This window comes from Acomys russatus, chromosome 1, assembly GCF_903995435.1.
Source record: "Acomys russatus chromosome 1, mAcoRus1.1, whole genome shotgun sequence".
In the NCBI taxonomy this organism is placed as follows: domain Eukaryota; kingdom Metazoa; phylum Chordata; class Mammalia; order Rodentia; family Muridae; genus Acomys; species Acomys russatus.
The window spans coordinates 114,710,760-114,733,832 of NC_067137.1; positions in this window are offsets into that span (position 1 = coordinate 114,710,760).

Here is a 23,073-nt window from a genome sequence, read left to right on the forward strand (position 1 = left end):
GCCACCTCAACGTCCCACTCTCCCACGACACACTGGGGAACTGTGGGAGGAGAGGGAAAAGACAGGTTGCTTAAGGCCGAGGAGGAATGGTGTGGAGCTGGAGCTCAGAGGTGTTTCTGAGAGCAGCAAACTCAGGGATGAGCCTTGTCTCTCTTCCTCCAGAGGGCATGGCCCCTGTGGTCCTGAGTCCAGAAATAAAACGTAGCTCCCCTTCATCTTCCTGCAGTTAAACTTCAAAGTGGAGTCCAAGGCAGAAGGGGAGGCCTCCTCCTTTCTCCTGCGTCCTTATCCTGGGACCCTACCTCTCCATCCCATCTCCCCTTAAAGACAGAAAACAGGAATGCGATTAGGACAGAAATGACAAAACACAAAACCCACAGGGATTCTGTAATGAGACTGACTCCTTCTCTGACTGGGGAAGGGAGATTTGAGGATGTTCAGAAAAGCAAATCAACTCCCCAGGACCAACATGCTCTCTGATGAAGCCCAGGACTGCAGCTTCCTCTCTTCTTCTCCATTATGGCAACAGGCAGGGTGCTTCTGGGAGTCTCCAGCAGGTCAAAAGAAGGTGCCTCAACCCATTAGCAGAGAGCTCCACACTCTGCCTGCTGGGTGAGCCTTTGAACTCCAGTCCTAGCTCACAGCAGTGGCCAGCCACAGGGAATGAAAATGGTTTTGGTTTTCAACATCCTGGGGGTCTGCTGCACAACACACACCAGGACAGCGTCATCCAAAACAAGAGTTCTTCCGATGGATACAGAGGGCCAGGAGCCAAGGAAAAGTTGCAGGCGTTTTGGAAAATTACGGTTTCAACTGCATGTATTTTTCCCTTTGCATCAGAATTTGCCGACACATTTGAAGGACTAGTGCCCGTGAGAAATAGGCCTACATGGTAAAACATGGAAAGTTGGCCTTTTTATTAGTCCAAAGAGCAGAAGAATGTAATGGCTCAAGGTCTGAGGGTCACAGCTCAAGTGCAAGAGTTTACGCTAGTGATTGACAAACTATGTTCAACCGAAGCTCATTGCACAGGTGAGAGCTCATTTCAGATGCAGACAGGCATGTTTCTGATGTGTTGCTGGTGGGTGTCTGTAACCAAGGGCAGATACAGGTATTGAAGTGGGACTGCATTGCCTACAAAGAAGAAAAATTATCCACCGTCTGGTCCTTCACAGAGAATAATTCAATGAGCTCTTTTTTTTTTTTTCCTGTAACAAACTGAGGCCTTCAGTATCAGCTATATATGTTGGGGACAGTGAGTCTCCCACTTCTTAAGAGAAAAGGACAGAAAAAGGGAGTCTCACCTCTATATCAACCCAGCTCAGTACATCAAGTCACATCAGGACTGAGTGCATCCTCTTCCACTGAGGCTAGGCAAGGCAGCTCCACTAGGGGGAGGTGATCGAAAAGCAGGCAACAGCGTCCATGTCAGAGGCAGCTCCCCCTCCCCACATGTAGACCAAGCTACCAATTGGTTACTTATGAGAAGAAGAGGAGGAGGGAATGGAAAAAGAGGGTTGGACCAGGAGGAGAGGAGGGAGGGGGCTACGATCAAGATGTAAGGTGAATAAATAAATAAACTTATTTTTAAAAAGAGCATAATTGTCCATTGCGGTGATGTTTACAGACACTTGTAGAGGTGCAATTAGGGTGAATTCAGTTTCTCACCTGCTCAAGTTACATAGGACAGGACATGCATGTAAATATGTTCCTCCTGTGGCCTCAGTGATCCCTGAGATCAGATGGAGGAGCAGCTAGAGGGCCCAGCAATGGACTTTCCCACTGAAGGCAGAGTGGAAGACACAGCTGTAGAGACACATCAGCATTGCAGGTCCTCTTGTTCTCTACAAATTTCGACTCAGCCATACCCTCGTTAATATATTTTTCTTTTGTTGTGGACTGTTTTCCAGTGAACTGAATATTAAAAACATATTACAGGAAGGAACAGCCTGCCCGGCTGATTGTTTCTTCACAAAATGGGTGTGATGATGAGCGAATGCTTGCATTTACATAAACAATCAGTTGACGGGGCCCTTGCTGAATGTGCGCACTCATGTTTGATGGCATCCTTACTGCTGCTATCAATAACAGCGTTGTTCTTGTTGAGTGATAGACATTATACCCAGTGTGCTTTAAGCAAGCGGGCACTCTACAGGGGTAGTGGGAGGTCGTCAAAGCTGGGATGCTGAAGGTGTGCCATGGGCATAGACCAAGAAGGAACATCCTCCATTTCAGGTGAAAGGAAGGATCTGCCCAGGACTGGTTGGTAAACATTATAAAGGCTTTGGACTTACAGGTGGCCGACATACGTACACGAGATCTTGCAAGGCAGAAGAATAATTTTGTCTGACCTAGATAACTGGGGTGAGGGGTGAGGGGCGAGACGCACAGCAGCACGCTGCTTCCCATGACGTCATGGCCTATGAAGGTGATGACACGCATAGGCAGTCACTGGCAGTAGAAAGGAAACTGAGGCATGCTGAGATACTGGGGTTCTGATTTTATCCCTTATCCTAATTTCACTTCTGTTGCTGTGATAAGCTACCTTGCAAAACAACAACAAGAAAAAACAACAACAACAACTTATAGAGGAAGAGTTTATTTGTATCTGAGCCCAGGATATAGACCATTAATGCAAGGAATCCAAGGCAAGAAGTGAAGCAACTCATGACAGAGGATCCACAGTCAAGAGCGGAGAGAGAGAAGCTCGCCCTTGCTTTCTTAGCTTGTTGGTTACTATCAGGTAGCTTTCCCTTCTCTTTTCATGGTTCAAGACTTAACTGAAAAACCAGTACCAGCCACCTTGAGTGCGGATCTTCAGAATACATCCCTCCGGAGTTAACCGACAGGTCAGCCCGACCTAGGTCATTCGGGGGCTGAGGATTCCTTCTCGGGTAATTCTAGGTGGGATTACTTTATGGATTTGCCCTTTCCTCTCTTTTGGTTGATGATTTTTAAGTTTCTGTTCTGAGTTTTGGACTGTCTTACCTAGGCACAGCTAGGAATCTAGTAACCCGTCGTTCTCCAGTGGGTAAGTTATTGAATTTGTGGCTTTACCTGTGACAAGAGTAGGATCAAAGCAGTCTATTCCAGCGTTTCCTCCTCTTCTTTCTCCTCCTTCTTGTACCATCCAATAGATTTTTAAAATTTAAATATTTTTATTTTTTATTTATTTAATTTATTTAGATTACAACTAAATTGTTATCCCATGAATTGTATCCTCCCATTCTTCCCTCCCTCCCTCTTTCACCCTATTCCCCTCCCTTAGGTCTATGACAGAGGGAGGGCCATAGACTATCAAGTCTCATCTTGGTAGCCTGCTTATTCTTTCTTTGAGTGACTTTGAGAATTTTACATGTTGCATTGGACCATGTCTACTCCACTCTCCCAGTTCCTCCCAAATCCAGTCCCTATTCCCTACCCTCTCAACTTTCTCTCCTCATTTTCTAAAACATCTTGAGTTTGCTGGGTGCTGCCTATATACTCTAAGGTGAGTGGCTACCTTCTGGAGCATGCTTGACCTTTCACAGACCACACACCAATTCTTCCCTCACAGAGATCCACAACTGGTCAAGGCTCAGAGAATAAGGGACTGTAAAGTACTGATCCCTAAGTGGGACATCTACCTCACCCTCTCTCCTCTCAGACTTGGCTCAGGGATCATTGTAGAAGAAGCGACAGGAAGACTGTAAGAGCCAAAGCTACTGGGTAATTACAAAATCCAACATTTTCCAGTCACAGCAGGGCATGAACTCATAGCTGTGATCGACTACACAAGTCCTGTTCATGCTCTATCCAGACAAAATCCCAAGATGAGAGGAGATTGTGGCCTTTATTTTTAAATATACAGTGTGAAAAAAGTAATGTCTTAAACACTGGAGCATATTGCCTTCCAAATAAATATAGGTCGAAAAGTGACATACAGAGCAAAGAAAACTTACAGTCAAAAAGATCATGAAAAGAGATGGGGCCCAGGTGGGTCACAGGTAGAGGCCACAGAGCAGACTTGTAAGGGGTGAGGTTGAACTTGGTACTGCCATTTGGTATCTGGGTGTTCCTACAAACGTTATCCAACCTCTCCGGGACTCAGTTTTTCCATCTGTACAACACTGGTGGGAACACTCTTGCTTGTAGGTCAATGGCGCTTAGGTTGGTTGTTGACTTGGTAGCGCATTTGAGGTATGCTGTGCAGGACTGGTCCACAGCAAGAGTTCTGTCACTGTTTGCTGGTGTATGAGGATGGCAGCCATGCAAAACTGGGTAGCAAGTGAGAAGTTGGTATCCATCCTCTGCCAGTCCCCTGCCATCCACAGATAAGGTCAAAAAGTGGCGGAAGCTCGCAGATGGCAGAGGGTCATTGCAGAGAGACACTTTTTAAATGTCATCAGGACTATTGAAGAATCCCAGGGCCCTCTATCTTTGTCATTTCTGCTCCATGGCTTTGGTTCTATGTTCTCTTTGTCACCTAGGTTTTTGTCATTTCTTGGAAGCAATATGCTTTAGTCTCAACAGCTGAATATGATCATGTGTGATTTCAATTAATATCCCTGTAAGAATAAGTGCTTCTGGGATCTGGATTTGGAGCTGATTGACTGTTTATCACTTTGGATACCATAGTGAATAACTCCTGGTGATGTTTAATTTTGAATGCCGACTTGTCTAGGTGGAGGTGCCCAAATGCTCGATCAAATGTAATTCCAGCTAATTCTGTACAGGTGTTTCTTGGATGGAGTTAACACCTAGACTAATGGGATTGTAAAGCAGCTACTGCCATGTGGGTGAGCTTTGTCTGGGCAGTTGATCAGATGAAGAGAAGAAGGCAGGTCTCCTAGCAGGAAGGGGTTCTGCAACCATGGGCCTTCAGTTTTGCCTCCTAATGTGCATGCACAGCATGGCTGTTGAGTTGTTGGATTTGCTCCATCCATGGTGGTAAGCACCTCCCATCACTCCCTGAAGATGTTCACTTCCTCTTCATCCCAAGAACAGACCCCTGGGGGCAAAGCTGTACCATCCGTCTCTCCATCACACCAGGTGTAAGAGTTCTCTCTGACAACCAGGGCAGCCAGGAGAGGGGAGAACGGGCATGGCGGAGGCATAGGGTAGCCCTAATTTCTTGCTCTTCCTTCAAAGGAAGCCTTAGCACTTTGAGTGTGATCACAAGACACTGGTCAAACATTTTTTTCAGCTCAGTGAGTGATTATAATTTGGCAAAAAAGCAAACAATGAGCAACAGTCCTACAATAAGTTGTCCGGTTCTGGGTACCCTTTCATCCGCCCTGCCAAAGCTGGCTCGAGTCCAACAGCCAGAGGTCAGTGGCTTGGCAGCTGCCGCTAGTGTGTTGAAAGTTGTAGCTTTGGTTTTGTTTTGTCTTGTTTTGTTTGCTATTGTTTTTAATTTTCTTAATCTTTGAGAAGTTAGTTTACAGTTTATTAACTTGGATTCCTAGAAATGACTCCCACGGGCTGTTTGGCTGCCATAAGGCCCCAGCACAGTGAGCTCATAAGACCGTTCTCAAACTTACAGACACATTAGTGGCTGTCGTCAAAGCCGCAGGAGGGCCTGCGACTGTCTTTGTGTCTCCTTCTGCAGCGAGGATCAAGTTTTTTTTTTTTTTTTTTTTTTTGTATTTTCTCCACAGACAACCAGAACCTGGCTTTTCTGTTCTTTTCCTTATAAAACAAACGGTTATTTTCTGTAATGGTGATAACTACACGGAACCTAAGGGCTTAAAAACACATTAACCTTTACTATGCTTTCTGCTCACACCAGAGAACAAAAATCTGGAATGGAATGTCGTTCTGAGGCTGAAGGAACTGAGGCTGGAGGTTAGCTGGTTTCCCCAGGGTCCATCTCAGAACACAAAGCCTGTACTGTCACAGGCTGGCCATGTGGTGACAAGGTCCGGCCTTAGAGAGCCAGCGAGCAGATGGAGCCAATGCAGAGGACCAACGACTGTCCCATAGTGATGACTTAGCTTTCCTTCTGCATCTTCCCCCTCTGTGAAGCTAATGTCAGCGTCGTGGTCTCCATTGGAATCTGCCACAAAGTCTAAGGCATTGGAACAATTGGTCTCAGTTGGTGACACTGTTTGCGGAGGCCTGGGAGTTATGGTTTTGCTGGAGGATGCTCATCACCAGCGTCTGCCTGAGAAAGTCAAAAGCCTCAATTTAGAGACTACTTCATGCATAAGCTTGATGATGGGACTCTTGACTTTTGTTCCTTCCGCCATCACTGCACTTGCTGCTACGCCTCCTGCTGTGACAGACTCTCATCTCGTGGAACCTTAGAATCAGTCAAAACCTTCCTTCTATAGCTTGAGTTGGGTCATGGTGTTTTATCACAGCAATAGTAAAGTAAATAAATACACCAGGTATGGCCAGCCCTTGATGGTGAAGACCCATCTACACCGTAATCTGATGTCTGGGGCGTGACAGCAGAGCAACACACCTCTCCTCTCCTACCCAGAGCCCTGGCTCTCTTCCTCTGTGCACTGTCTGAGTGATCGTGTCATGATTGCTGATTCTTTCTGCTTCCAGTTTCAGCATGGGAAGGGGACGCGAATGTTACTCAGATGCACAAGAGCTGTAATCAGTCACCAAGCCGAATGACAAGAGCACACAGAAGAGAACATGGATCAACCACACAACACATGGGTTCTCAGCCTGTGGGTTGTGACCCCTTTGGGGGTCGAATGACCCTTTCTCAGGGGTCACATATCAGATATCTTGCATATCATGTACTTACATTACAATTCATAACAGTAGCAAAGTTTCAGTTATGAAGTAGCCGTAGAGGGGTCACCACGGCATGACGAACTATGTTAAGGGGTCGCCGCATTAGGAAGGTTCAGAACCACAGATAAAATAGGTTTTAATAAATACTGGCCTTTTTCGCAATTGGGTTGTTTGGTTTTGTGGTGTTTAATTTCTTGAGTTCTTTACATATTTTGGATATTAAACCTTTGTCAGATGAAGGGTTGGTGTAGATCTTTTCCCATTCCCTAGGCCGTTGTTCTGTTCTCTTGACAGTGTCTCCTGCCTTACAGAAGCTTCTCAGCCTCATGAGGTCCCATTTATTACTCTGGTGCCCCTTTTCTGACCATGTCCCCTGGATGGGGAGACCTGGTGGCACTCAGAGGAAGGATAGCTAGTTACCAAGAAGAGACTTGATATTCTGAGAGCATATATAGGGGGAGGAGGTCTCCCTCAGTCACAGACATAGGGGAGGGGAGAAGGGGAGAAATGGGAGGGAGGGAAGAATGGGAGGAAACAGGGAAGGGCTAACAATCGAGATGTAATATGAATAAATTAATAAAAAAATAAATACTGGCCTTTTTCCTCCTTCCCTGGAGACATCCTTTGCCTGGCACATGGACACTGAGGGATGAATACAAATGCTGCTGTGACATGTGCTAAGACCGCGGTTTTTGAAGGTTGCCGTGCCCGCCCCCTTCCCTTTGCATGCACAGGAGAGCATGGCACTCCTGCAGCCAGGTGCTGCTGTGGCTCTTCTTATGTGTGGCCATGTGGCTTCACGAAGGAAAATGTGTGAAGCGAAACAGCCCCATTCATTCAGCGACACTCAGTTCAGAATGAACGTGAACAGTAAATAAATCTCAGTTACTTCAAGTTGTATCAGTGCTGGTTGGGGCGTTACTCTCTTAGTGTTACCTTTGGAGCTAGCCCCATTATGGCCAATCGACTTAGAGGTAGTTCCCACATTTGGATCGACACTCTCCCATCTACCCCCAACACACTCCCCCCACAACCCTCCCACACCACACACCACACAGCTCTCTCTCTCTCTCTCACACACACACACACACTACACATCACACATACACACCACACCACACATGTCACACATACACACACCACATACATATATACATACCATATATGCACACAGAACACACAAACACACAGACCACACACCACAATACATACACAACATAAAAACACACACGCACACCACATACCCACATACTGACGTATTGCACATCACACATACACACACCTCACACACAGCACATATACCACACTGCACACACATACCACACACATATACACATGCCACATACCACTCACACCACACATCACAATGCACACACACACATACACACACCACACACGACACACACACACATACCACATGCATACACACACACTGCATACCACACATATACAGACATACCACACATACCCACATACTACACATCACACATACACACATATCACACATACACACACATCACACATACACACACATCACACATACACACACATCACACATACACACACATCACACATACACACACATCACACATACACACACATCACACATACACACATATCACACATACACACACATCACACATACACACACATCACACATACACACACATCACACATACACACATATCACACACCTACCACACATACACACACATCACAGATAAATACATACCACACACACACACTGAACACATATACACACACACCACACATATACACACACATACCACATACCATACATACACACACGCACACATACCACACACACTACAAACACACCACACACATACACACAATACACACCACACACATACACACAATACACACCACACACATACACACAATACACACCACACACATACACACAATACACACCACACACATACACACAATACACACCACACACATACACGCATACATACCCATACACACACACGACCACACCACAAACAACACACATACACACACACAAACCACACACCACAAATGTACACACAGCATACCCCCCACATACACATATACCACAAACCACACACACACACACACACACACACACACACACACACCTACACACACACATGCACGCAAGCATGCATACACAATGAATTTGAGCCTGTTGGCCTGAACACTTCATTAACTTACTGTTTACATTTTCATCTGGACATTCTTGGCCTCTACAAACACAAACCGAAGCGTAATGTTCAAGAATTCAAGCACGCTGTGATGGGACAGGGCCATGACCTCAGCGCTTGAGTGGTGGACACAGGAAGATCAGTAGTTCACGGTCCTCTTTAGTAACACAGTGAATTCAAGACTAACCTTTAATTCTTGATGTGTTTAAAAACTGTCAGAATGAAAACCAAACTTTTGTTTGTCCTGTGTGGTGGTCCACAGCTCTAAGACCAGTACTCAGGAGGCAGAAGCAGGAAGATTGTGAGTTTAACGTTGGCCTGGACTACATAGCGAGATTCTATCTCAATTTAAGACAGCATTAAATACTGCATTGGGAAAAAAGTTCAGAGGTCAGCTGAGACTCCTTCTTCTGTCCTTTCCTCCCCTGGTGTTTTCATGGCCCCTGGTGCCCATGCTGGGAGTCTGAATGTATTAAACTTGTTTTGAGTCTTTCAAGGGAGATTGACCCTTTCCTGTAACTTCCAGGACGATGTACACTACCTGCTGAAGCTGCCAGCATCATGCTGGACCTAGTTTGTAAGTTCAATTTCACTCTAGGCGTGTGTATGGAAAAAAGATCCACACAGTACTTTATGACAGGTTGACACCGGCCAGAGCAATCCCTGAGGATGGAGCCTCAGTTGAGAAGATGCTTCTATAAAGTCTGGCTGAAGGGCTTTTTCTTAATTAGTGATTGATGCAGGAGCGCCCAGCCCATCGTGAGTGGTGCCATCCCTGAGCCGGTGGTCCTGGGTGCTATAAGAAAGCAGTCTGGGCGAGTCAATAATTAGCGCCCTTCCATGGCCTCTGCCTGAGATCCGGCCTTCATGCTTCTGCTCTGTTTGAGTTCCTGCCTTGACTTCCTTTGATGATGAGCTGTGATGTGGCTTTTTAAGCTGAATAAACCCTTTCCTCCCCAAGTTCCTTTGCTTATTGTAGCAATAGCAATCATAACTAAGATACGGTGTTTGCTATTAGCTGTGGCTCCAGAAAAGTTGGAAGTGCTGAAAGGACCCTCATGTGTAGCCGTGTGTGTGTGTGTGTGTGTGTGTGTGTGTGTGTGTGTGTGTGTGTGTGTGTGTGTATGTGTGTGTGTATGTTGTTTGATTATCTGAAATACGGTCCGATGCAGCCCAGGCTGACCTTGAACTTTGATCTTCCTGCTTCTATTTCCTAAGTGCTGGGGTTGCAGGTGTCCATGTCCATGCCTGGTTTATTTGGTGCTGAGGCTAAAATTGCATGTCTGGCCATGCCAGGGGCAGCTCTCCACCAGCTGAGGTGCACCCACCAGGTCTGGATCACCTTTTCTTGAACCTTAGCCTCCCGAAGACGTTCTTTGTCAGGCAGCCCTAAGGCTTGCAGTGATGAGGTTCCTATCAGGGTCATAGCTGCCCCCCTCATATTACCCACTCAGACCCCACCCTTCACAGAAGCCTCGAAGCAGCCTGACCATCTTCCTACAGGAGAGCCACTCAAGTCATTAAAATGCAGTTGCCGCTCTCCTATTTGTTCTGACAATTCAAAGATGTCTTCCTGTGATTGACATGTTAAGGGCAATTTGAATATCATATAAATTTTGCATTTGCTTATGTTCAATTCCCTCCATGAGAAATACAGTAAAGAGAGAAGATCGTCTCTGTCTGACAGAGCCATGTCTCAGCGTTCGGCTTGTCCTCTAGTTCCAGGTCACCTTCGTCCTTCCATTCCTGTCAGCATCCTAATGACTCCGGCCCTCGTCCCTCCCGCCTCCCCAGGCCAACTTCAGGTTTGTCTCTTGGGTAAGTGACAAATATCTGGGAAGGTTTTCCCCCTATATATTTTCCACTGTTTTACATGCACAAAATGGTTACTTTTTTTTTAATGAAGCATCACTTTTTTAAAAGGCATGCCAATGATGGAGTTTTTAAACGTCTCACTCAGCCTAGTGTGCTCACATTCTTTCTCTGAACTCTCATGCATTTTTCAGAGCAGGTGAAATGCAGGGACACTCCTGTCACCGAGTTAAAGAGCTCACTGCAGAGGTGGTGGGTCTCTCTGATCCTTCAATGGTGCTGGGGACTATTTGTAAGCAGGCGGCATGGCCTCATCTGTTTGAAAAGCACAGACCCTGGACCAGGCCTGGCTTGGGCTGGAAGAATACACCAGGCAGATCCCTCATGTCTTAGAGCTTATGGACCACAGCCCCGGCAAACTCTGGGTCTCTTCGGAGGGAGAATAGTTAGGCAAACAAAAAGTGAATTTTCTAGCTCAGCTAACATAGCCCTTGACAGAGGAAAAGGGAACAAACACATGTGTGGTGTGTCACTTGAGCCACCATCTATGTCCTACAAGACCGGCTTTATGTCTGTCTGCGTGGGAATGCTGTGGGAAGCATTTCCTCCACTCCAGGGCCCCGATCTGTGTGGCTGTAAACATTCTTCTGCCTTTTCCCAACCATCAATATTTCCTTCAGTTGTTCTAATGTCTATAAAAAAGATTTATGAATCTATGTATGTGTGTATGTCTGTAAGTATGTGTGTATAAATGTATTCACTTATGTGTATGTGTCCATGTGAGTGTTTAGTGTATGCCACATATGTGATTCCAAGGAAGCCAGAAGGGGGCATCAGATCTCTTGCAGCTGGAGTTACAGGCAGTTGTGTCTGCACCCCAACAAACCAGGTGCTAGGAAATGAGCCTGAGTCCTCTGCAAGAACATTATTCTTTTAAGCCCTAGGAATCTTTCCAGACAAGTTCTAAGGTTTGCACATTTGCAGATGAGATGAGCTCTTGCGTTGTAGATGTATTAGCATGGAATGCCCCGAGAAGGCAGACGTAGAACGCCAAGGGAAATTGGGTGAGGTTTGTGTGGCTGACAAAGATAAAAGAGAGAAGCCAGTGAACGGATTATTGACAAATTCCATCGTCAACCTAAGTCTAAGAAAGTATACAAGACTCAGATAGTCCCTTAGTAGAACGCTTTGTCAGGTTGGTATGAAATTCAGTGCTGATTTCACAGTAGCCCATCAAGGGTGCCCGAGAGGTCCTAGAGGGCTGGAAGTGGCCACACTGTGGAGTTGGAGTCACTCAGTACCAACATGGAAACAAAAAGCTGGAGGTGCTGCCAGGGACACAGAACAATCAGGGCATTTATCCTGCCTTCATGGCTCATATTCATCATGGCTGACAACCAGGTAATTCAATTATCTCTGGCCTTGGAAGTCATGTCCTGTAGTTCATGTACCTTCTATCTGTGCTATTCCGTCAGACCTGAGGGTGATGGCCCTAGGCTGGCTCTGGGGTTGTACGTGGCTTCCTTGTTATTTACTCTTAGAGTGGTGACAGTGACCTAGTGGTCCAGGGGGCGTCATCCTTCCGAGTTCCCAGTAAGGATGACATGATTCATGTTTACAGCATCACATCCTATGCGGACTCTTTTTATTGGCAGGGGGAAAAGCCTCGCCGGACATGATTGCAGTGGACTGTTCTGCGTGTCTTTCTCTTGCCCCTACTGTGCTAGGACCATCTCCAGGAGAGTGTGAAATGTATAGCATGCAAAGATGGTAATGAGATGGCAAACTCCCATCAACTGTCAGAATTTCAACATGGGCGGCATTTGCCTCCACAAAAGAAAGACAGAGGACACTGATCTTTTCACAAATATTGTCCTTTGTCAAACTCCTCAAATCCCTAAAATATTTCATCTGGAGATAAGGTAATTTTTCTCTGGCCTAGGCTGAAACAGAGAGAAAAGGGAAGTGTGTCTATCAGATACAGCCATTAATGTTCTGTTGCTTAGGGAGGAGGTAAATTAAAGGCTCCTATCTTATCTGTATTTCAATTAAAATCTTATTTTTGGTTCTTGGCAGTGCAATTGAAGTCTTTCCATTCCCCCATCACTTCAGTAGGTGGACATTATTTTAAACATCTTTAATGAGAATGCTGCCCATGTGGTGTGGGCTTCTTGTCCTGTTGGGGAAAGTGGACATGAGCAGGAATTTGAAAGAAATGGAGTTTTGCTAAGGTTGGAAGGGTGAGCGATGGGTGGTCCTGGTGAGTTCCTTCTCATGTGGCTTTAGAAACCCCTCCCTGTGGTCTTATTTTTTTCCACAGAGCCCTGTTTGACTATTATAAAAGCCACTCCCTATTCCCTAATCGTAGCTATAAGAAGAGGAAGTCAAATGCTGATTAAGAAACTATCTGAATATCCTGCTAGGAAAGGCCTCAAAAGCCCTGAGTTCAGGACTGGGCTTATTTCAATGAAGGTTGTAGAAAGAGATAACCCGGCCTTCAGGTCAGAGAGAGTGACCCACATAAGTCACTTTTGTTAAAACTCCTTCATAGACACTGTGGGTGAGATTTAGGATTCAATGTTAAATCGGAACAGAACCAAAAGCATCAAACATTTCACCAGCCAGTCAGCTAATCAATCAATCATGGGGGAATAAATTAGTTTTCAAAGTAAAAATAAAGCAACTTTGGCCCACGGGTTTGAGGTGTCTAAGAATGGCGCTGCTAAAGGAGATTTTCTGGGGCTGCAGAGATAAACTGTGGTGGACTTTCTGTAGGAAGGGGTGTGGAGACTATTTAGACATGAAAGTGTGTGTAAAAGTAGATTCTGATGCTGTATTTGCTACAAGTGGCTAAGACAAAGTCATTGTACTCGGGCCATAAGGGACCAGCCTGTGACTATTCCAGGCTTTGTGAGCCCATGGTTTCTGCCTGTGTCCAAAAGCTGCCATAGAAAACAGAGAGAAATGGACTCAGAACTTGAGGTTAGAATTTCACATATTTCTGTCATGCTCCAAGGCTCTCTTCCCCTCTGGAGCTTCCTTTCCAAGTGTATATTGGCTGTTTTTCTTGGTGCTGTGATGACAAAACACTTGTCCATAAGCAGCTTTGGGAGGGGAGGTTTACTTCTCTCAGGTTGAGGACACAGTCTGTCTGGGGAAGGAGTGTTGGATGAAAGTGAAGGGCAGCCATGGCTGGGAACCAATGGGCTTACTTGCCCACATGGCCAAAGGCAGATCATGAGATGGAAATGAGGCAGGAAGAGAATTGGGCTAGACACCCCAAGACCCATCTTCTAAAGAACTAGTTTCTTGGCAAGGCTCACCCCTAAAGTTGCCACAACTTCCCCAAAACAGTGCCATGAGCTGAGACTAAGCGTACAAACACAGGAGTATATGATGACATTCTATCTCTAACCCATAACATTGTATATGCAACCCACATAAGCGTATGGCCATGATAAAGTTGCAAGAACCCCCATAGCCACACAATTCCAACTTAGCCCAAGAAAAAAAAAGTGTCTTTGGAGACTCAAAACAAAATCTTATTTATGAAACCCTACAAAATCAAAATTTCAAGTCACATGCTTCCAAAGTAGACAATCCCACCCACAGAGGGAGTAATAGGGGACAAGGTGGAAAAGTCAACCAAACTAAGACTGAAAGTCAGCATGGCAAACACATCAAACCCTCTAGCTCATTTTTTGGCATCTAGGGCTCATGACAGTTTCATCTGGGCTCCAGGGAGCTCGAGTAGCCACATCCCTCTAACACTGTTGCTTATAGCCCACATGGCCTCTCTCTCAGGCCAGCTTCACACAATGTTTGAAGCTCTCCTTGGCAGGAATGCCATGGTTATGATATCCCCAATACCCTGCAATCTCCACTACAATGAAGCTTGACTCCTACAGCTTCAAACATAGCCTACTCCAGAGCTGTGCAGGAAAGACTTTTCTATTATGTGTTACTCGTTCTCAGCAGCTTTCTGGAACTCAGGAACAAACCTCTGAGGCTCTTTCCACTGTTGCATCCTTGGTGCACAAAACCCCAGCACTGTATGAGCAAGGCCAAGCTCTAGAGAAAACATGAGATGGAACCTGGACCACAGTTATATGGCTGCCTTCGTGTCTTTTGTTGTTGAATTTGGGAAAACACTTCCAGAGGTGGTAGCTTTGCAGCAGGGCACCCTGGAGGTGCTATCCCTTTAGGTTTTCCTCTTTCAGTGAGTTTTGATCACTATAGCCTGGTGTATTCTATGGCTGGGGTCTCACTTTCAAGGCACCTTTCCTACTGTTCCAATAAAAAGTCCTTGGTTTCTCTTACACTGTCCCAATCTGTTTAGCAATGAGATGTTCTATCTATATCCACCTTGTGTACAAGTAAAACTGGAAACCCGTGTTTCTTTTCTCATCAAAGTAAACAGTTTCTATTTCTTTCTGCTCTACTTTCTGTTCCTTTTCAGTAAAAATCTGACTAAGTGCAATGAGACATATCCATGTCATAGCATGAATGACTTGCTATGAAACTTTGTTCTCTAAACAACTCCAGTGGCATTTGAAGTGAACCTCATTCAGATTTTATTTAGTACATTACTGGATGTTGCCAGATGCTTTGACAGGATGCAACATAAATGGACTCTAGAACAATTCCTGATAGAGTCATCATTCCTCCTCATCCTCATAAGTCTGGCCTCCATTTTCTACCTTTCAATCAGCAGTCTGGCCCTCCAAACTTCTACTAGAATGCCTGATTCAGCTCTGCTTGCAGCCTTGGAAGGGTTCTTTAGCCTAAAGTTCCAAAATACTCTACATGAGTGAGTCCCGTGAACTATGAGCCATACATTTGGGTAGTAACAAACCCACTCTAGGTATTAATTTTTTTGTATTATTTGTTTTTTTCATGAATGTGATCGAATGACTTGATAATCCTCTAAAGAACGAAGGCGATGTTTCGGCTCCTCAACTTGAGGGTGTAGTGTATCACAGTAGGGAAAGCATCATGGTGGGGTGGGTTACAACTACAGCTGAAGAGATAATAGCCTGTTCACTCTTATCTGGCAGATCAGAAAGTAGAGCGAAGACAAGAGGTAGGGATCAGCTACAAGCTTCCATTTAACCATCCACGTGTTCCCGCTCGCCCAAATCTGTTGAAGCTTTCATGACTTCTCAAACCATTTCCATTTGCTCTTCTCATGTTAAAATTATTTATTTTTATTTTATGTCCATTGGTGTTTTATCTGCATCTGTGTGTATGAAAGTGTTGGACCAGAGTTACAGATAGTTGCGAGCTGCCATGTGGGAGCTGGGAATTGAACCTGGATCCTCTGGAAGAACAGCCAGTGCTCTTAACCCTTGAGCCATCTCTCTAGTCCCTGCTCTTCTCATTTTAAACATGACTAAGCTCAGTGAAAACTAACTACGCTATATCTGATGTATTGTTTTGAAATTTCTTCCTGCAAACACCTCATGCATTTTTAAAAAAATTTAGCCTCACTCAAAATTTCAGGAAGTGAGTAGAATGCAGCCAGATTATTTTCCAGAATATAACAGTCAAAACTCCTCACCTCCTGAGATTTCGCACTCAAACACATGAGCCTAGACAATGGGGAAGCCACTCTGAGTGCATAGAAGGCTCACAGAGAAGAAGGGGGCAGATTTGGCTGGTTGGAACCAGTCTGCCAACCACAAGTTAAGCTGATCACCCAGCAAAGCAATGAGGATTCAGGGTTATAGCTCAATCTTTGAATTCTAAGAGTCTGCATTGAATTCTTTTTTTAATTCTTATTTTATTTATTTAACTTAATTATTATTTGTATGTGTTTGTGTGTGTGTTTATGTGAGTTCATGTGTCCCAGCACCACTGCGTGCAAGAGCCTTTAGATGTCAGAAGATGGCACCAGATCCTCGGAAACTAGAGTTACAGGTGGTTGTGAAACACAGGTAGTGGGAACTGAACCCAGGTCTTCTCTAAGAGCAGGAAGCACTCTTAACTCCAAACCATATCTCCAACCCCCAGCACTTAGATCTTTGGGTATAGCAAGGTAGTAACATATATTAGTAAGTGTTCCCTAAAGGTATAGAACTAATAAAATGGGACTCTTAGATCAACTTGCACAATATAGTTTGGGTTGTCCAACAATGGCTGTCTCACATTGGAACCACCCTATTTCAAATAATCTGTCCAAGAATGTCTCTCAAGGAGTATCTAGTTTTTTTTTTTTTGTTTTTGTTTTTGTTGTACTCCAAATACTCTGTCCAAGAATGTCTCTCACAGAAGTACCTAGTATTTTCATTTGTTTGGGTTTGTTGTTGTTGTTGTTGTTGTTGTTGTTGTTTTGGTTTTTTTTTGCTATCAGACCTCGTCAAATGGTCAACCAAGTTAGGGATCACACAGTCCATGGCCCACTCATCATTTAGAGACAGCTCAGAGAGGAAGGGGTCAGCGAGTAAGAACATACCGCACTTCTTGAGCCCTCACCCTGAGCAATACATGGTTTCATACCTTTCCAACTCATTTCATCTTTCATTAATAAGTCCAGGCAGTGATTTTTCCTGCTGTTGTCTTATAAATGAAGAAACGGAGTTAATAGAGAGAGTGGGTCTCCACCCGAGGATCAGTGGGTCAGGGGTTGAAGTTTTGCAGTGTGGTGTAGCGCACACACACCTGGAGTTCTGCTGTGGATGAATGTGAGCTCAGAGCAAGCCTTCACCACTTACTATCTGCATGTGGGAGCTTCCTGTCTACCCCAGGCTTGGTTTTTTTTCATTTGGGTAATAAAACAATATTTTTCCCATTTTATAAGATGAGACAGAGGATTTTTGCAAAACCCTGGTTCCTATGTAGCGTACAATAAATGCTGGCTAGTCCTTCTACGAACTATTAATTATCCCCATTCCTTCCAAATTTGATCTAATGTGGAGCTATGTGGTCTCCCTGACCGATTCTTCTGGAGTTGTTTTTTGCATCAGAACTTGGCAATGAGGCAATGCTCACCCCATCCATAAACATAAAGCCTGGGATCATATAAACAGCCCTGAAACATCCTGAGGATTTGTAGACAGCCCCTGGAACTCTCCCAGGAGTGCTCCTGTCACCTGGCCTCCACTGGACCTGGAATGACAAGCAACATTCAGTACTGCTTACCAATGGGCTCTAAGGGACCTGGAGGGAGAGGCTTGCCTGACCTCTGCCTTGGAGGGGGATGGGGGGACAACATGCTAATCAACCCCGTGGGTGCCCTGGGTGTGTGGCTAGCCCCTCAGGTGGCTTTCACATGAGGAGATATCCACAGACAGGATCCGCTCAGCTAATCTCCGTCTCTTGGTGAATTCTACAGTTATGAGTATCTCTGCTGCTCTCTGTCTCTTTTGGTCTCTCGATCTCTGTCCCCGCTGCCCTCTTCCACAGGGTCTCTAAGAAAGACCCAGACTTTCCTGAAACTACCCATGTATCCCAGGATACATGTAAACTCCTAGTGCTTCCGCTCCCGCTCTTGAGCAGACACTGAAGGTATGGATCACCTCACTCCACGCCCTGTTTTTGCAGTTGCTAAGCATCAAACTCAGGGCTTTACGTGTGTTGGGATTTTCATGATTTTAAAATTAGATGCTACTCTTGTGTCTTCCAAGAGCTCCCCCTTTTAAGACTATAATTGTGCTATTATATTACATATTATATTATATGATAATATTTAAATTGTAACACAGTGAAGTTCACAGTTTTCTTTATCTAGTTGCAGGGGTTGGAATGAGAACTGTCTCCCATCGTCTCGGGCATCTGAGCCTTTGAACTCTAGTTTGGGAGTGTGGCCTTGCTGGAGGAAGGATGTCCCTGGAGGTGGTTTTGGAGAGGTTAAAGACTCACCCCATGCATGGTTTGCTCTCCCTGCCTTGTCAAGATGTAAATTCCCTGTTTCCTCCTCCCGTAATCCTGCCTGCTGCTGTCACGCTTCTACTCTGCTGTCAGGAACACTTACCGCTCTGGACCTTTAAGCCCAAATAAACCCTTTCTTCTAGAATGGGCAGGTGGTCTTGGTGTCTCATCACAGCACCAGAAAGGTGACCAATACATCAGTAGTCAGAACCTTTTCAACCCTTGTGCTTCCACGCAGAGAGTCACCATCTTCTATCTCCATCTTTCAAGCATTTTGAGCAGTGCACTGAAGAATTTCTCAAATCTAAGATGTCCTTTAAAGCCAGAGATTCTTTCTCTGCACACTGTGCCACATACAGACACAGCCTACCCTTGTGTGTGGCAGAGGCCAGCATCGTGATGTCTAGCCACACAGGTGACAGCAAGCAGGAGGTGGTGACACAAGCATCCTTTGTTAACCTAGGGACACAGCTGTCGTGGATTAACAGTTTCTAAGCAAGGTTCCACATCAGACTGCTTGCCCAGCCCTCATTCTTTTGTGAACTTCCGGAGGAATGGCTGCAGCTCCCACACTTTTGACTCAGGGAAGCCAAGGCTGGATGACAGACACACACCTCAGCCAGAAAGATGAATTCAGGAAAAGTTCTGTCTGTGGGCAAGTTTTCACACGATTGCAGCCAGGCTTTCCCTCCTATGAGTGACATTCCATCATGGTCCATGTCTCCTCCCAGCTAAAGGGCTCCTTTTGATGGTGTGAACACACTTTCTAAGTGGTCAGGAAGTGCCCACCCACTGCCTGTCTTCAGTGCTTCTTTTTTCTTATTTCCTTAGTGTCATGGAAGGCATCATTGTTTCACCTTACTATTGATGGTCTCTGAGATTTAATATTATATGGCTGTATTCTAGTTACAGGCTCGCCTGGAAATGGACACAGGTAGTTGGACATAGTCCCTGCCTCTGGAGACTTGTTGTAAGCTATGGTGCCTTATCTCAGGTTCTCTAGGCCCTATCTCCTAAGCTTGCTTGTTCACTTTTGATATATGCATGCACACATGTACATACCTGTACATGTATGTGCACACACACACACACACCTTCCTTCAAGGCTGAGGTGACATGACACCCTCACTGAGATATACTCAAGACTGCACACCATTTCTCTTTCTGTGGGGAGAACTGCTCTCTCTCTCTCTCGGCATGGTGGTTTCTTCATGTCACGGGCCCTGGAAGCAGAGTCTGGTTGAAATTCTAGCAACTCTACTTGCCGTCTCTGTGACTTTGAGCAAAGTCATGTGACTCAATCGTGGGTGTGTGGGTACCCATGTGTCATCCCTGCAGTGTGTAGCCACATGAAAACCAAGTGCAATGATATGTCGGATCTACGGATGTGTCCTGTGCACAGGCCTCTAAGTCAGGGCTGACTCTGTGGTCCATTTGGTTCACTGTGATGTAGCTCTGGGTGTGAACGAGCACAGGCTGCTTATGAAGCACCGGTCAGTGTTTTTTTAAATGTATTCTTGACAAGGACCATGATTCTGCCCAATTAACACTAATCTTTGCTCCATCCACTATGGGATCTGATCTTTTCTTTTCCCATCTCAGAGTCGATTTCTTCACTTGACACATGGACAAGGAAATGACAAGTAGCTGGATGTTCCTCTCTCTAAATATTTTTGTCTCCACCTGTTGGAAAAAGTGTGTCTTCGTGGGGTCTCTATCATTGTGATAAAATACCATGACCAAAGACGACTTGAAGAGGACCGGGTTTATTTCCTTTAGTCCTCCACACCACAGCTCACCATCAAAGGAAGTCAGGGTAGGAAGTCAAGGCAGGAATCTGGAGACAGAAACTGACTCAGAGGCCATGGAGGAATGCTGCTCCCTGGTACTACCTCATGGATGGCTTACTTTACCTTCTTATACACCTCAGGATCTCTTGGCCAGGGGCGACACCACCTATGATGTCCCAAGGTCTCCCACATCAATCACTAATGTAAAAAAATGCACCACAAGCCAATCTGGTGGGGGTATTTTCTCAATTGAGAGTTCTTCCCAAATGAATGTGTCAAGTTGACATAAACTAGCCAGCAGAGTGAAATCCTGTTTTAGGATCAAGGGATCCTTGGGCAATGAGTTATGATGTAAAAATACGACCCACTTTCAGGTAAAGTGTTAATTTGTGTACCACAACCTGTCAGTTATATTTCCACTTCCGCTAGCAAGGCAAATATCATCAGAATATCAGCTGTTCCACTCACCCAAGTCTTGGCATGACACCCTCCCTGACCAACCCCCTTCCGTCCATCATGGAAGATCTAGGACATGAAGAGAGAAAGAAGCCTATCTTCTGCGGGTCACTGTGGTTTGAATGGTGTGTTCCCTGCAGTCTCAGACATCCAAATACCTGGTTTCTAATTGGTTTCCCTGGGGTGGGTTGGATGCTGCAGCCTAGCTGGTTGAAAAATGCCACTGTGGGGTGGGCTTTGAGATGGAGAACCTCACACTACTTCCAGCTCACTCTCTGCTTCAGGTTTGCATTTGAGAATGTATGCTCTAAGCTTCCTGCTCTGGCCTCCGTGATGGACTCTTATCCCTCTGGAACCATAAGCCAAAATAAACTGCTTCTTTCTGTCATGGTGTTTTATCTCAGCAGCAGAAGAGTGCCCAGCACAGTCAAAGGGAAGTGACGCTTGTCACCTGACACAGGGTGATGATGACAGCTGCACTTGCTGTATGCTAAGCTGTTTCTCCTTGGCTCACTACAGTCACCTAGGAACTGTCTACTCAAGGTGTGTGCAACCCTGTGACACTCCTGGTGAGGCTGAAGCCACACATTCCAAGGCCATGTCAGTATGCTGAGGAAGACGGCAGGTGAGGCCCAGGTGTGTACCGATGAGCTGACTTCAGCACACATTGCCACTGAAAAGTAGAAGAGAGCTGTCTGACAACTGGCACTATTGGGTGTGTGTGGCTAGAAGCAGGCAATGGTGGCAGGTGGCATTATAAGCAATTGTGCTTGATGCAGGGTTCGCTGGGATCCATTCATAGTATGGAGTCATTTCCAAATGCCAGGCGCCACTCTGCATGCGGTAGCAGTGGCTAATATTTCTAAACATATTTCGGCTCCGTGACACCTTAATAGCGTATGATAACACTTTCCTTCCTTTCAGAAAAATGGATACTCTCATTTCTCTAAACACAGGGCCTTTCCTTCTAACCATTTCCATTTAAATGCAAATTTCAATCATGTCCACCTTTCTGTGTTCCAACACGAGCAAACTCGTGGAAATGAGAGCAGCTTGAATCCAAATTTCAAGAGCCTGGGAACTGCTCCCAATGGGGATCCCAGGCACCTTTCAATGGCTCTTTTTTCTTGTCCCTCCATGTTGCTGAGTTCTGTCTTGAAGGGGATGTTTCGCTTTTATTAGGAGGAGTGGCTAAGTGAGAAGAGAGGACAGCTTCTACGGCAGGGCCAAATGACAGAGGATCCTAAAGTGAGCTTGTGACACTTTGACAGAGTCTGAGGTGCACAGGTCATCCTGACCTCCCAGAGACAGAGCGCAGAAACACTTACTGAGTGCCACTACATGACAACTGCATAGATTTCTGTTTTGTGGGCAGGGGGTTCTCCCCTTCCTAGTGTGCACTTGGGCACTTTGACCATGTCTCCAGGGAACAAATGCATGCTGCCAGCCTAGTAGCTGCTCTAGATTCAGAACCATGACCAGGTGGGGCTGGAGAGGAGCCTTTCCTCACAGGGCAGAGGGGTTGGTGTGGCCATGGAGGCACTGGACAGGAAGGAAGACTGGCAGACTCAAACATAGACAAGAGAAGAGGGAAATAGACCTTTGGGACACTTTGGGTGACACTGTCTGGATGCAGTGGCTGAGTACTCAGAAGCCACTGGAATTTGTGTGTCCTGAGTTGCGACAGGAAGTTGAGGGTTCCTGGCTCGGTGGATTATTGGTCAGTCCATTTCTTGAATCTTAGTTTCTGCAGCCACAGAGAGAAGAGCAGTGACACTTCATGGGCTTTGGTGACGGTAAGTGTAGGCATGTAAGTGTCTCCAAGCACTCCCCTGCCCCCCAAGCACTGGGGACAATGCTGAGGATTTGTGCAAGAGTGAGAAGTGGCCTGGCTCCTATCTTATCACCTGCCTATCCCAAATTCTGCAGGGGCGCGCTCTGAGGTACAGGGCCCACTTGGGTGTGGGTGTGGAGAAGGTGGGGCTGCCCTAAGGACCTGGAGACCACAAGACCAGAGATAGCCTCAGAAAGACTTGGGGGAGCAGCCCGTGGGAGAGGGACATGGGGAAGGAAGTACTTTGGAGTCACAATCTGTTACTGGATATTTTAGAGAGTCTCGCCGGGGCCCCATGTGCTGCTGGAAATTGAAGTCGCCTCCTAGTCTGTTTAATAAAAGAACTGAAAAAAAAAAAAAAAAAAAAAACCACAACCCAAATAGG